General features: G+C 49.1%; 1 long non-coding RNA gene across 1 annotated transcript; it reads right to left on the reverse strand.

The window, feature by feature from the left end:
• Positions 1 to 4,164: 4,164 nt before the first annotated feature.
• LOC309449705 lies at positions 4,165 to 7,458 on the reverse strand. Its single transcript, XR_014185992.1, has 3 exons — positions 7,425 to 7,458; positions 6,654 to 6,751; positions 4,165 to 5,791 (listed from the first exon to the last, which is right to left on the reverse strand). It is a non-coding gene; the product is annotated as an uncharacterized lncRNA (long non-coding RNA).
• Positions 7,459 to 14,993: the final 7,535 nt, after the last annotated feature.

Here is a 14,993-nt window from a genome sequence, read left to right on the forward strand (position 1 = left end):
CTCCCCTTACTTAAAGAGGAATCTTTGTTTTTAAAGGGCAGCTGGTGACACCTACAACCCCAGTTGCTAAAATCAGCATCATCTGTTATTTCCCATACCGTCGCAAAATGTTCCATTTTATCCGAGCTAAAAACAGCTTTTCTCTGCTGGAAACATGCAAATATCATTCCTTCATAAAGAAGCCACCAGATGGGAACTTAATAACTGTAGACTCTAATTCGTATTGCCTGGAGTTGCAAAAAAAACACCAAACTTTGAAAATTCTTGTTTATACCCTGCATATTTGATGGCTTAAATATGTTTCCATGCACAGGCATCTGGCCCACAGCCAAGCTGTGTTCATACTGTTTCTCCATGCAGGACACAAGCTGAAATGACTAGTGCTGGTTTGGGCTTGCCATGGTTCTTTCTGTAAAAGGGAGATTTGCAGGGCAGAAATGCTCGGAAGGTGAGCGGGTGGGGGTACAGCAGCTCTGTGAAAGTTGCCCTTTTTCTCCGTGCTTGTTATTTTACTCAGTGTTCTTCTTTTTTTTAATATGAAGTCCATACCCCCCCATCAAAATGTCTGTGAAGTGAAGCAGACATTTTTCTGCTCTTGCAAAAGCATGTGGGAGAGAAAATTTTATTGGAGTTTTATGGATGCCTAAATGGCTCTGCTGTAGGAGGGAAAGAGAAAGAGCACAGGAAGGAGATGGACAGCAAAACACAAAGCAAGAGTGATACCCCTCTGTGCTCTAAAACTTGAGCAGGGGAATACAGAACCCAGAAACAGCGCAAGGAATAAATTCTTCATGGATCCATTTATAACCAGAACAAGTGTTTGCAGTGCAGGGAATAAAAGCAGGTCCTGCCAGGGCAGCTCTCACATGTTAAGTCTAACCCTTCTCCAGCATTCTTACAGAACATCTTGGTGCAGGCTGGGCCTGGCTTTGCATGCAAGCAGCTTTCAGCAGCTTCCTGCAAGGCCTGACTTAACTCACACTGATAACCAGAACCACCCCCAGTTGTCACTTCTTCAGCTCATCGCACCAGGGTGACCCCAGTACACACACTAACGGCATCAAGGCCACTTTGCATGCTGTGTCTGTGATAAGATCAAGTTCCTGTAATGGACAGCATCAGTTTAACACACACAGGAACCTCTTGGATTCAGTTAACACCCAGGTTATAACCTTTGTTTTAAGTATGAATTATAGTCTTATCTAAAAGGCTCTCATATGGGTCTATCTGTTACTGAGTACATTATACAAAAGGCTGTTGTTGCAGATTGCCCACTAGTGAGGGCTGCGGAAGTACAGAGGAGACTTGAGCCAGTTCAGATCCAGATCCAGCCCAGGTTGGTAACAATCCAGAGGTAAATGAGTGTCTCTGGTGTGCAAGTGAGGTGGTAGTGGCGGGGAGACCTGCCCACAGCCCATTGGCACCCGTGGGGCCGGGGACCGTGGTGGCTCTGCCCTGGGCCAAGCTTGGTGCCAGCGGGTGGGATGGCAGCGTGGACACGGCTAGGAACTGAGTACAGAGCTGTTAGAGATTACCCAGAGGGGGTCACCCCTTGTCCCCAAGCTCCTGGTGTCCCATGGGGAGGGGACACCCCAGGACATGCACCTGGTACCCCTTGGCACCAGGGGCCACCCTGGGCCACTGCTGCTCACTGCACAGACTGCGAGCAGGGCAGGGGGTTAATCTCACACAGCGCTTGACATCAGAGCAGAGAGGACCACAGGCCACAGCCCAGGGCCACATAAACCCAACCGGGATTTAAGTAGATCCTATGTCATCCCCAGAGGGTGGCACGCTGAGAACTGGGGCTTCAGAGCTGAATCCCACTGAGCCTGGGTCCTCTCCCCAGGACAGAGCTGACCCACTTCATAAACAGTGCACTCTTCCTTCAACATCCAAATGCCACTGTATCATTTAGTACTATCCATGGGCTAATTTTCTCCCTCAGGGATGGTACATTAGATCCCACAATTTCTCTCTCTCCCCCTGAGTTTTCAAAAGGTCTTTCAAGTGTAATAAACCCAGGTATTTATATATCAATCTGCGTTACCTGAGGCACATATTATGAAGGCCTGGGTCATAGCAACATCATTACAGTGAGTTTTAAAGAGAGCAATGGGAATAGATAGGGAAATAATTCTCTCTCCATGGTGCCCTTTCTATTTGTATGCTGAAGCTCTCTGCCTTGGACACACCTTCAGAAATACAGTATTTCACACCAGAGCTGAAAACATCAGGGTAAGCAGCAACCAATCCTCCAGAGCTAAACAGCCTTTTCCCCTTTAAATTGCAGGCACTTACACATCACCTTGGCTCCTGTCTTCTGCTGCTTCCTCCTACTTCTTAATCCCTTGAAGCTGTTGCACACCTGCAGTCACCGCTTTTCAGAGCATTTGGGCTGCATTCTTACACTGCCAGGGACATTCCAATGTGAGAAGAGGTCGTGGCTTGGCTGCCTTGGGGAGCAGCATCAGCCCCTCTCTATATTCTGCATGGCACCGCGGCAGCTCAGCTTCAAGCAATCTGTTCAGTCACAGACCCTAAGGCAGATTCTTCTATTTCAGCACAATGTTCTGTTGGACTAGAGGCTTAAACTGGACCCAAAAAGGCCCCCAAACACCTGCAGAACTCCTTGGTACAACATTTCTCTGATATCAGTTTACTGAGTTCCTAAAAAACATAGCACACATTTCTGACTGAAGAAAAAAAAGCACATAAAAGGATTTCAAAAGGGTCATAATCTCTCTTGCTTACTCACCAGCCAACACAAGCAGGTCAGATCACTCACTCCAATAACAGCATTTTATTGTTGTATTCACAGGCCAAAGGAAAATCAGGTGCCTCTGGCACTAGCTGATGTACAAAAACGCTGCAAAGTTTTATGACAGCCAGAGGATATGAAGAGGCACACACACATCAGGAGTCATCCAGCACACAGCACCGACGAGGTGGCCCCTCACAGTCCAGGGCTCTGGCCACGCTTTCCCACGTGCACCACAGCCCAGCTGTGGACCAACCAGTTCTCACTCCTAAATTCCCGCTCACCACAGGCTTCATTCTGCTTTATAAAGGCATTTTAATACATTGACTTGCCTCGGAGGAAGAAAGTGCCTGGCGTTTGTTTAAGTGTCTTTATTAGACCTGAAACAAATACTGCATCATTTAACTTTGAGGCTTTTGTTGCTGGTATCAGTTGTGTTCTGCAAATCACAGACTCAAGACTGCATCTAACCCCTAATAAGCAAGCAAACTGCTATTCGTCCACCTCCCTGCTTTCCCCCAGCTGCTGTTATCTCTGTGTGAGACTGGGAATTGGAGGAAAGAATGACCCAGTGATTGTCTAAATCAGCCCAGCTCTAATTTACTGGAATATGGTTTGAGCAGCTAATGTAACACCTACTGTGAGCAAGATGGAGCTATCTCCAGGACTTCTGCAGGCAAGGAACATTCACTTAAATGGCATTGTCTGGCTGCACTCACTGGAGGGCCTGCTGTACCACAGAGAGCAGTTAACCCTTGGAGTGGGAAATTAGGTCAAAAGAACCAAGCTTTCAACTGCAATTGGAAAAGTTAACTTTCCACGGAAAATTGGGTGTCTTGTTTGCCTCTGTCACTTCCTCAACTCCCGGTGTAGCAAATAGCTGGAGCAATTACAGTGCTCAGGTAAACAGACACTTGCAAGGTGTCCTCAGGATGCCCTCGCCCTGGCAGGAGCTTTTCACAGCTTCCCCAGCCCATGTTGTGTTTCCCACAGCTGGATTAAGCAGCTGGTCTCTCCCTAAATAGAAAGGATGGAGGTTTTTTCTTCTTTAAAATACTAGACTGAGTCACACAGAAGTCAGTGCCTTCCCTGGCCCTGGTACAGAAGCTGAGCTCCCTGGAAAATTATCTCCGCCTCTGTCCTTCAGCTCCTTATGATGAGGTGAGAAGAATAATTCCTCCTTAGCCTACTGCCTGTAAGCATTTTGAGGCAGATACTTGTTCTTGGCCTGAGCACGTAAAGGACCCAGGACCCCACGACAGCAGTACCTGAGGGGGCAGGAAGATGCTCATCATATAAACAGCTTCGGTTTCAACAGCAAGGTCATTTCAAGCTGTTATTAAGTCAACATTCACACAGGATTCTGTGAGTATGAGACAAAAATCCTGTTTTAGTAGAACATATTTAATTTAACCTTCTTTTCAGATGGACAGATAGGTTTTCAAGAAGCAATGCTTTCCAATGAGATGCCGTGGCATTTTACAAGAGAGTACATCTGTATCAACTTAATTCTGCCCATGTTACAGGTGGAGAAACTGAGGCACAGAGGAGTGGGGTGGTAGATTAGAAGGAACCAGCTGTGGATCCGTCTGGTTCCTGAGCACCCAAACCACATGTGTCACCCAACTGAATCCCCTCCCAGAGACACAGAACCAACAGTTCAGCTAATCAGAGGGTTAGCCCAGCACCCTGAACCAGCCCTTCTCCCAAGGACCACAGCAGGTTCCCTTCAGCAGGAGTTTTGTCAAAAGGCGACTTTGTTGTTTTCCCATGTGGCAAGTTTCCACAAAAACAGGTAACATTCATTTTCCTTTTCATTAAGAAAAGGCAAAATGGCAACAGGAGGAATGCAACGCTCCCAGGCTGAACTTTCATCATTGTGGAATCACTGGAGTTTAATTGCTCACAGAGCCAAAGCTCCAGATTAAGCGGCATGTAATCCCTTTAGCGTGCAATTCACCGGGTTGTGTGCGGGTAGCATGTAACCTCCTGGTTTAAAACCTGCCTTCTAGCAAGCACAAGCACAATTTCCATTAGCCTTTGCATTTCAGGGGCAGATGAGCTCCCCCAACCTGAAAAGCTGAATCAGTAGAGAGCACCCTTGTGCTGCTCCACTTCCCATGCTGGGAGATGCCTCCGGTCCCTTTATAGAATCGTAACTCACACAGGCTTTGCGTAGAGGAGGCCACTTCCAGGAGCTGACTCACTCACCTCCCACAGAGCCCACCAGCGCACAGGGCTCAGCTACAGTCCCAGCTGCAAGGAAACACGTCCCCATGTCACCACACAGCCAGGCAGCACCCACACTGGGCACAGGCTGAGGGAAAGCAGCCTGGGTACAGATAATATCCTGCTTATAGCTCCTCCATCTTTCCATGTATCTGCTTTCCTAGAGCAATGATACACTGGATCACCCTGGGCCACTGAAATCAGTGGAGGGTCCCCTGGCCAGCCCCAGATTATGGCCTCTCTGTGCTCCTTTTGTGGTACAGTTGGGAACTATTCACCTGGCCAAGGACCAGGCAGTTTGCTTCATTCTGGGGATGCCTCTCCCATAGAACAACTGTCATAATTCCAGCCTGGAGGCAGACAGCAATAGTTCTAGAAGCCACTTACAAAGCAACAACATTAATGAGTGTAGCACCATCTCTGGAAAAAAGAGAAAGCCTGAAGTAGAGGAGACAGATGTGAGGTCAGCTTAAAAAGAGACTAAGTGACTTCAGAGGAAAAGCCCACGTCTGCTACAGGTGCCTGGGTGTCTGGATCACAGAGCCAGTCTGCAGGCCTCACTGTCCCAATGTCCGTCCGCTCACACCAACCATCTATAGCAAACACAACAGCACCCGAACCAGCAGCTGACCCTCCTCCTGCTTCTGCAAAGCCAACACCTGAGGAACCACCAAAACCAAGCGACGGGCTGAGCTGTCAGGAGCTGCTCCAGGGCAACTCTTCAGATGTTCCCCCCACTCCTCCAGGTGTCATCTCTCCCTTCTTGGATCACCTGAAGTGGGCAATGACCTCCACAGGCACCTGGAACACAAGAAGCTCAAAGGTAATAGATGGGAGGGGTTAAAACATCTTCCCCCCACCTTGTCATGACTACAGCTAAAATCCAATTTTTAGTCACCATGTTAGTTTGAAAAAAACCAAAAACCATATAAAAACCCCCAACAGGCTTTATCCTAATTCTCTCAGGAAATAATGACTTTCTGTTATTAAATAATGTAAAATGATTGAGGTGAGTCATAAAGCATTTGTATTAACACTAATGGATCCATGATTAATTTTTTCTTTATTTTATTATTATAAAACTTGTCTGTATTGCCCCCCCCTCCCCTCTGTCCTCCCCATCACATTTTGTTCTCAGGGGAGGTAATCAAGACTTCACTTGAATTTCTCATTACTTGAAAAGCTCCGCATCACAATATGATAATGGGACAGTTTCATAATTACAATTAAAAAAAAAATCAGAGCAAGAGAAAACTGGAGAGGTTTTCAAATGCTTTTGTCTTCAGTCACACAGAAATTAAAGAATTGCTTTAAAAACATATTAAAAAGAGGAGAGGGCAGTTTTGACTTACTGTTATGCAAAAACTATTATAGTTGAGCTTCATTTTGGAAAGTCCATCCTCCTTCCTTACCTCCTTAAGCCACCTGCTCTCTTTTCCCCCCCACCCTTTTGATAAAGCACTAGGCAACATTAGCTTCCAGTAAGATGCAAAACTAGACTGGTAACTTCTGCATTTTACCACTAACTTGCTTACAGGCAAATTTACCCATTTTGTGCCTCAGTTTCACATTTGGAGTAGAAGACACTACAGGAGCTAACGCTGTTTTGCTATTTTTACCCAAAGGAGATCTACAGGTATATACTGTTTATTTTAAAACTTACCTCTAGGAGCAGGACACAGGTGGCAGAGATGAGCAGAACTAGCCCTGTTCTCTGCTAACAGGCTTTGAGATCCCACAGGATATAAGGCTGGATTAGATCTGACAAATAATAATGATTATTCTTATTATTCCTCCTAGAATTGACCTAAGACATAATCAGCTAGAGATATGTCAAAGTAGCAAGACATTATGCTCTATGTGGGACAATGAAATAGCTGGAATTTCTGTCTAAGAGTCCTTTGCTGAGCAGAAAAACCCCACATTTTCTGCTGCCAGTGTTGCCCCCTCAGCCCCCAAGCGCATTCTATGCGCATCACAAGCCAGTCACCCCGATTCCCGGGGTCCCTTCTCAGACTGGCTTATGAGTCCCTTGTGAGAGCAGAGGAACCCTGCAGTAACCACACCATGCCCCAGTTTGCCCACAGCTTCCTGCACAAAGCCCTGCATTGCCCTGAGGGTGAAGCTGCAAGAGACTGTCACTACATACAGTGTTCAGAAAGGCTGGGAGAAGGCGATGACCCCCTAAACAGCCCACACTGGCCACAACAGTGACAGACACCACTGAGGATCCCTCTCAACTCCCCACTAGCCCTGACATTGCACAGGGAACACAGGCCTCACTTAAAGGCCCAGCCAGGCCCACAGTGGCCTCACCTCTGTGACTAGCAGGGCAGGACAGGCGCAGAGACAGCTGAAAAAGGACGCTGTTACAACCTTTGTCCGCTCTCAGCTGGCAAAACCAGAGAACTCACACCGAGCCTTTACATCTTACCTGTCCAAAGCCACCGACCACCTGCCAATAGCCACCAACAGTGTGACGGCCTTCCGGCCGAGCAGCATTTATAGCCTCCCGTGAGGCGGGGCTACACGGGATTGGTTGGGGTGACGCCGTAGCAGCAGCTGATTGGCCAGTAAGGGAGCTGTCCCCCGCCTCCCGGGAGCTGCCATTTTCCCCTCAGTGGTGGCTGTGAGGGGCTGTGTGGGCAGTTCGAGCCCCGGCACTGAGGGGAGTGTGCTGCTTTTTGCCTCCTTCCTGAGGTGTTATGGGTGTGGATGCTGTGGCTCTGTACTGGGTGTCAGAGGGGTGCCCTCGCTCCGGTTCCAGCTGTGCAAGGCAGCTGGACTGCTGGGGCCGCAGGACCCGCTGTCAGCACCGCTCCCAGGGCCCGGCCTCTGCTAGGGCCTGATTAAATGCTGCTGTAAAGCAAATCACGCCAAAATGCAAATAGTGGCAGCAGCAAATTCTTGATTAAATATGAACAAGCGTAGAGAATTGCTTGTGTCACTCACCCCACTCCTCTCTGTCCTCCATCTGGCTGCTTCCCGCCTCTTCCACCATCTCTCCCCCGCCATCTGTTCAGCGCTTTCCCTCCTCTTCCCTCTCTGTCCCCACACCCGCTTCCCTTCGCAGTCAGTTGCTTTTGAGTGGGACCCAGTGAGTTCCTCCTCTCCCTGTTTCCAGGGGTGTATATTGGTGCTTCCAGCTCCAGGCTGGTAGTTTGGGCAGTTAACGGGGAAAGAAATTGTCACAACGCTTCACTGTTAACCTGTGGGATGCCTGGTCTCAGAATCCCATTTGGACCAAGGGCAAAGCAAAACTAACACAATTAATGTTTGGCTGTACGTGCAGGTCATTAAAATATTCAGTGGTCACAACGGGAAGGATCAAACCCACCTCTTCACATGTTGGCTGCCTTGCGACATGACTTACACCAGTGCAAACCGCTTCAAATCACAATAATGGCCTTTTAGGGCACCTTGCAGGGGTTTATTTGCTTTTTTCCTGGAGTAAACAATAGCACGAGGCAAAGGCACCGGATCAATGGGCGTTAAAATGTATAGAAAGGACGTAAACCTTATTGCTCCGGCGCATCAGCTGCGTGTTCCCGGAGGTGGGAAGGATGCTGCTGGGTCACACCAGCGCTCCTGCCACCAAGGATCCACGTTCTGCCACCGAGGATCTGTGTTCTGCCACCGAGGATCCGCGTTCTGCCACCGAGGATCCGTGTTCTGCCACCGAGGATCCGCGTTCTGCCACCGAGGATCCGCGTTCTGCCACCGAGGATCCGCGTTCTGCCACCGAGGATCCGTGTTCTGCCACTGAGGATCCGTGTTCTGCCACCGAGGATCCGCGTTCTGCCACCAAGGATCCGTGTTCTGCCACTGAGGATCCGCGTTCTGCCACCGAGGATCCGCGTTCTGCCGTGGCAGCAACAAAACTGCTGCTGTCAGAGCCAGGCACTGGGCTTGATCCAGACTGGCAAACCCAGGGTTCCTGTAAAAGAGCTGAATAAGGCCCCTGTGTCTGACAAGAAGGAAATAAAACTATTGGATTGTTGGCTTTGATAAATCCTTTCCCTGGCACATTCCTCAGACTTTGTCTCAGCAAAGGATAATGGTACAGAGAGAGAGACGGGGAGACGCTGTCCTTTTTTTTTTTTTTCCTGGTGATTTAAATACAGTGAAAAAACGACATGATATCAACATAAAGCTGTTAGAAGAATAACCTGACTGAGCACCTGAGTCTCCAGGGTGGAATCAGTTTAGATTGATGCATGATAAAGGAACGAACCTGTTGCCTGAGCAGGCGGCTCTTGGTGCAATGGGCAGAGCTGTTATCAGACCTGTTAAACAAATAAAGCTGTGAAGTGCAGACATATTGTCTGAAGAACAGGCAGGGCTTTCCAGGCAGCCGAGATCGTCTTAAGGAATCCTTGATAAAGGAAAAAGCCTGTTGGAGTTAATGGATATCCTGGGGTGATGCTTGGAGAGGATGTGTGAAGCGAATGAGGATCTTGGCTGTGGCTGCTAATGCACATTCTGGAAAGAAGGGGAATGATAAAGGATTTGTCCCCAGCTATAGCATCCATACAGCAGGGCCCTGACCTTGAGATATTCCGTCTGATAACAAGAACCAGGTGCCAAAGTTACCTTTCAAACCAGCTTTGTGCCTCCTTCATCTTAGAAAAACCTTTGCACCTTGTCCCAATTTGCCCCAGCTTGAGTGAGAAGCCAGGCTGCCTTCAACTGGGTTTCTAACAACAAGAGAACCGTGATTTCACTGCAATGTTTTTCCTAAGGAAAAAAAAAAAAAACAACAAAAAAACCAGGAAAACAAACAAACAGCAAAAAACCACCCCACAATTTGTTTGTCTGCCTGCGACAGGGAGAATTTTTCATGTTGCCATCAGCCCTGGAGTTCATTCACCTATTGGAAAGATGTCCAGCTTCAAAGGCTGTTTAATCTTATTTGAAAAGAGATAATTAGGAAAACACACACAAGCACATGTGCCACACACTCACAGTCTCATTAGAGACTGCTTTCTCCTCCAGCTGAGCAAAAGGGTTTATTTTGATGGCGAATGTGATTTTGTGTTTGGTTAAGGTGTGTGCATCCGTGTGCATATGTAGGTGCATATTTATGTCTCTGAAGGGGAAAGGTTTTTAGCTTGTCGAAACCTGTGAAATTCCTCGTCCTTGTTCCATTTTTGGAAGCAGATTTTGATGAGATCTCTCCCGTCAGTGCACAGAAAGCATCTAATCACGCTGCACAAAGACAGCCACAACTGACAATGCATCTCCCTCTTCCAGGAGAAAGGAAGAGGGGGACAAAATGAATAATTCAAATGATAATTAGCAGTGTAATTATTCCTGTTTTTAGAGTAACCTACAGGACAGAACATCAAAGTATGAGTCACTGGCAAAGTATAAACAGAAATAATGCGGAAGATGCTTGTCCTGGTGCTTTAGAAAGGGACTTGTCAGAGACTTTTCCTTCTCACATTGGCATGCAATAAGTCTGGACTTCAGCTACAGCTCAGACCTCTCCTTAAACAACAGCTTTAACAATATTCCAAACTTACAATCACTTTTGCTTTGTTTAAACCTGGAGCAACTCTCTTTAACAGGAAACACGAAACCTCCGTGGCTGGAGCAGCTCCCGTCCAAGGAGACACCGAGACAGCAGCTCAGCCCATAAAAGCGAACAGCGGGATGCCTCTTGGCACTGTAACACAAGAAGAAGAGAAGAAAGATGTCTTTAATTTCCTTGGTAATGATCAATATAGAATCAAATCCGACCTTGAATTTTAATGGGCCTGTACTAATAGAAAGCCACTTGCAGATGGATGGAGGAGGATCAGAGTAGCCCAGGGGAGGGAGGGCTGGGTGGTCCAAGGCTGGGCAGGCTCAGCACCCTGGGTGGCCACCCCCTGCCACCACGGATGTGCTTTTCTGGGGCTGCAGAGGAAAATAATAACCCTCTGGGGTGGCATTGGCTGAGGATGGGCCGTTGTGGGCGCAGGAGGCAGCATGATCCAAGGCTTCCCGGGTTCCCCCAAGTACTGGTTCATCCAGCGACTTCAGAGCGCTGTTTAAAAAGCAAAGGTGCTTACAGACAGGGAAACTGAGTCCTCGGCCCAGGGTCGTGTGGCAGCACCTGGAGCAGGAGCAGGTCTCCCAGGTCCCCGTGACACCCTCCCCATGACACTGGGTGCTCTTCATTGCTCCGTGTCTTTGACACATATCAGATGCTGCACAGACGAGATGACTCAACTCCTGACCCAAGGCACCAACAGTATTTGCAATTGGCAGAGACTCCTTATAGAGGAAAGGATAAAAAATGCATATATGCATTTATATATTTAAATAAATAGAGATGAGATTGACCAGCTGAAATTATATAGCAGCTGTTAACATTGGCATCTTTATTTGCTGCATCAATTTTATTTGGTTTAATCTCGTTCCCACAATGCTGAAAACATTTGACTCATCTTCTGATTTTTTTTGTTGATGTAGAATCATTTTGACAGTTATCCCGTTGGCTGTTAATAAATATCTGCACTTTCTATAATCAATCGTAAAACAAATCAAATCGCCTTTTCGCTTTTTATTTGACCTTAATCCTAACAAATCTCTCACAGTTTTATTGAATTTACTCATGAGCCAGCAGAAGAAAGAAAAAGAGAGAGTATCCACTGATGCCTGTCCATCTGTCTCAGGCAAAGATAGTCCAGAGGAGCTGAGATGGAAACCAGGACAATATTCAGCTGTAGTGTGACACTGCTGAATCACCCCGGCCAGATCCCTTTGCCTTTCGTGTCTTGCTTCCCCTTCCAGAGCACAGAGTAAAACCACAGGGAGCCCAGCACGATGTTTTCCGCTCCTCTCAACCCAGGATTCACAGGACCAGCTGCCTCCTGTTGACCACACAAGAAAAGGGACTTATCTTGCTTCTCCAGGAGCGGTGGGAAGGACTTCTCCTCCTTGGCGGTCTAATCTGGACTTTTAATGTTTGCCAGTCTGCAGGTCCCCTCGCCCTTTGCCCCTGCTGTTCAGGAGGAGCAGAGCTGTGCTGTGGGAGATCTGGTTCTTGTAATACAGCTGAAATGGAGGGAGCTGGAGGGCACAGGATGCTCCGTCCAGCGCGGTCCCCACCGCGTGCCCATTCTTGCCTGTGTGACGTCCGTGTTTTCTTCCCTCTGTCCCCTCCCAGACTTCTGCCTGCAAAAACAATCCACCGAGCACTTCAAAACGGGCGGTGGGACGAGACTCGCTTCTCGGCACAAATCCTGGATCACGCGCTGGGGAGGAAGGATGCAACAGCACTTTTCTGCTCTTAAATCAGGCCTGGCTCTGCCTTTGCTCAGCACCACCCCAGGAGGCACGAGGATGCTTTACGAGCAGTTCTAGTGCAGTGTCTACTTTGCAAATGTTTCCCTTCCTCCATCACTAACAGAACGGGATTCAGAGTTTGTAAGTAAAAATACATAAATAAAACCAATCCCGCAGTTAAAGGAGAGCGGGGGGGGGAAAGGATAAAAGCAGGAGAAACAACTTTGTCCTTTGGTGCCAGCAGCGCCCGGCTCCCGCAGTTGGAACCCCAATGAGAACCAAAGTATCTTCATCATTATCTCAGTGCAAATGGCAGCTGCTTCGCCAGCCGCTGCTCGGGCGGGCCGGTCTCTTTTATGAGAGCAGGAAGGGAACAATGGGGCAGGGAATTAAAATATGGGCTACAAATTGGAAACGGCATGGGGTGGAGGGGGATTCAGCTTAGCCGGCGGACGCCCAGCGTGCTCCATCTTTATGCTGTGCCTATGACTTTGCTCCTGAGCAGCTTGTAGGAGAGAAAGAGAGAGAAATATATATATACATATATATATACATCTTGCAGCTTGCCTTGGCCCAGGAAATTCCTGCAGAAGCCAATGGCAGGTGAGACTGCAGTGCTGTAGGTCAGACAGTGATGCAACAGCCCATCTGCAGCCATGAATTACCTGCCCTTGTGCAGGTCGCTCTGTCTAAAGATTAATCTTCGGGCTGAGCAATTGTCTGAGGAGGAAAGGTAGATGCGGCGGTGGCTGCATCCCCGGACGGTGCTGCAAACCCCAGCCCATCAAAGCTCATCCCCAGCCTTCTCTCACACTCAGGGCAACCTGAACTCAAATTTATGCTCCTGTGTGACCTTGACACCTCCGTGTCTCAGTTTTCCTGTCTTTAAAACAGGAATCAGCACTTAGAGCACCAACAGGATGAACGTGCGGAGAGGTGCCAAGTGCTCAGACAGGGCTCAAACGGGTCCAGCCTCCCTGGAGCTGCAGCCCCTCCGCATCTGGGTGTCCCTTTCCAGCAGGACTCTGTCCTCTCTGCTTCTGCATCCCCAGATCACCCCAAACCCACCAAGAGCCCTGCACTTGACACGCACGGCTGGGAGAGAAGCACGCGAAGAAGGAAAATAGTGCCTGAGAGGTACCTCCTTAGTACAGCGAGGCCTGAGAGCAACCAGAAATAGAAACACGGGGCCATGAATTAAACACGCCGCAATCTCTCATCTGTCTCCAGCGGGGAGTTCAGCTCAGGGCAGGTTGCTCCTCTGCTCGGATGGATGCCGGGTGGGCAGGTGTCCGTGCCAGTGTCCCCTTCCCACGCCAGCCTCACCGTCCTGGCACTGCTGGGATCTGTGGGACAGAGCTGAGCAGTCCCAGGCACTTCCCAGCTCCTTGGTACCCCAGAGCATGCTGAGATCTGCAGCCGGAGCCACTGGGTCCCTTCACAAATCCCAACTGGGAGACCCCTGTGTCTGACCATGCAGAAGCGGCTCTGCTGCAAATGGGGACTGAGGAGGCACAAAATGCTTGTGGCTCAGCTGGGCACAGTCACCAAGGCTTCAGCAAAAGGACACTGTCCCTGGGGAGCACCCTGCACGACCAAACTGATGTGTAATAATGCGACAGGCGGCTCTTTACTGATGCTGTTGGATATGAAAACAGCTAGGACTTCAATCTACAGGTTCCTCCCATAGCAGGGGATGATATCACCCTGTTATTTGTGGTGCCTCCCAGCCTCGGAGTGGAGCACAGGGACGGGCTTAACATCTTAAACTGATATTGGTTGTGATTATTGCTCCTGTGGATGTGAGTCTGCTGGCTGGTGTCAGCACAGCACACAGGCGGGGGCTCACCCCGCCACCAAATTCCCCAATTTCACATCCGTGCTCCTGCCAACTGCCGCTTGGGTGGGACGGTGGCACAGGCAGGAGGAAAGGGCTCAGCCCTGGGGCCACTGGCTCCCTCCGCGCTCAGCAATTGTCTGATTCCCTTCAGTGGCACAGAGGAAGGACCAGCCTGTCCCAGAGGCAGGGAGAACATGGCTTGGGCGGCGAATGATCAGCAGCGCTGACAGCTGTCTCAAGTGGATGTGATGGATGATGCCTCAGTCCATTGCGTGTGTCCGAAGTCCAGCAGACAGCAGAGCTCAGGAAGGATCAGACCCGCACATGCCTGCAGCCCCGGGGCTTGAGACAACTCCAGAGCGATGGGGAAAATGAAGGAAGTAATTTAGAGCCTAATGAGGGGAAATCCACAAAGCCCTGGCTCAGCCTGAAAGCTGGCTTGCTTGAGAAAGGGCTCGATTTTCAGCTGGATTTGCAGATGAACAAGTTTTCCTAACTCACGAAGGGTAACACATGGGGATTCGGCATCAGGATGGCTTCTCCCTCCCACCTCTGGCATCGCTTCATTAACTGCCCTCTCAGAGGATGCACAGCATTCGCAGTTCACACATTAAAACACGTTTGTGACATGGCTCACACATGCGTGTGCCAGATGGCGTGTGGGGACACAGTCATATACACCGACTACACGCAATTACGCTACAAATGCCGCTCATGCACGGACGAGCTGCAATGAGCTGGTGTGTCGCTGTTAGTCCGCTCAGCCCCGCACACACCAGAACATGTTCCCTCGTGCTCGGGGGTGACCACACTCCCATTTCCCACTGATTTGCTTTTGCTGTCCCCTTCTACGTGTATCTAGGTAACTGGGATGCTCGTGGAGATATC

Source organism: Streptopelia decaocto (genome assembly GCF_964273445.1).
Source record: "Streptopelia decaocto genome assembly, chromosome: 24".
Taxonomy (NCBI): Eukaryota; Metazoa; Chordata; class Aves; order Columbiformes; family Columbidae; genus Streptopelia; species Streptopelia decaocto.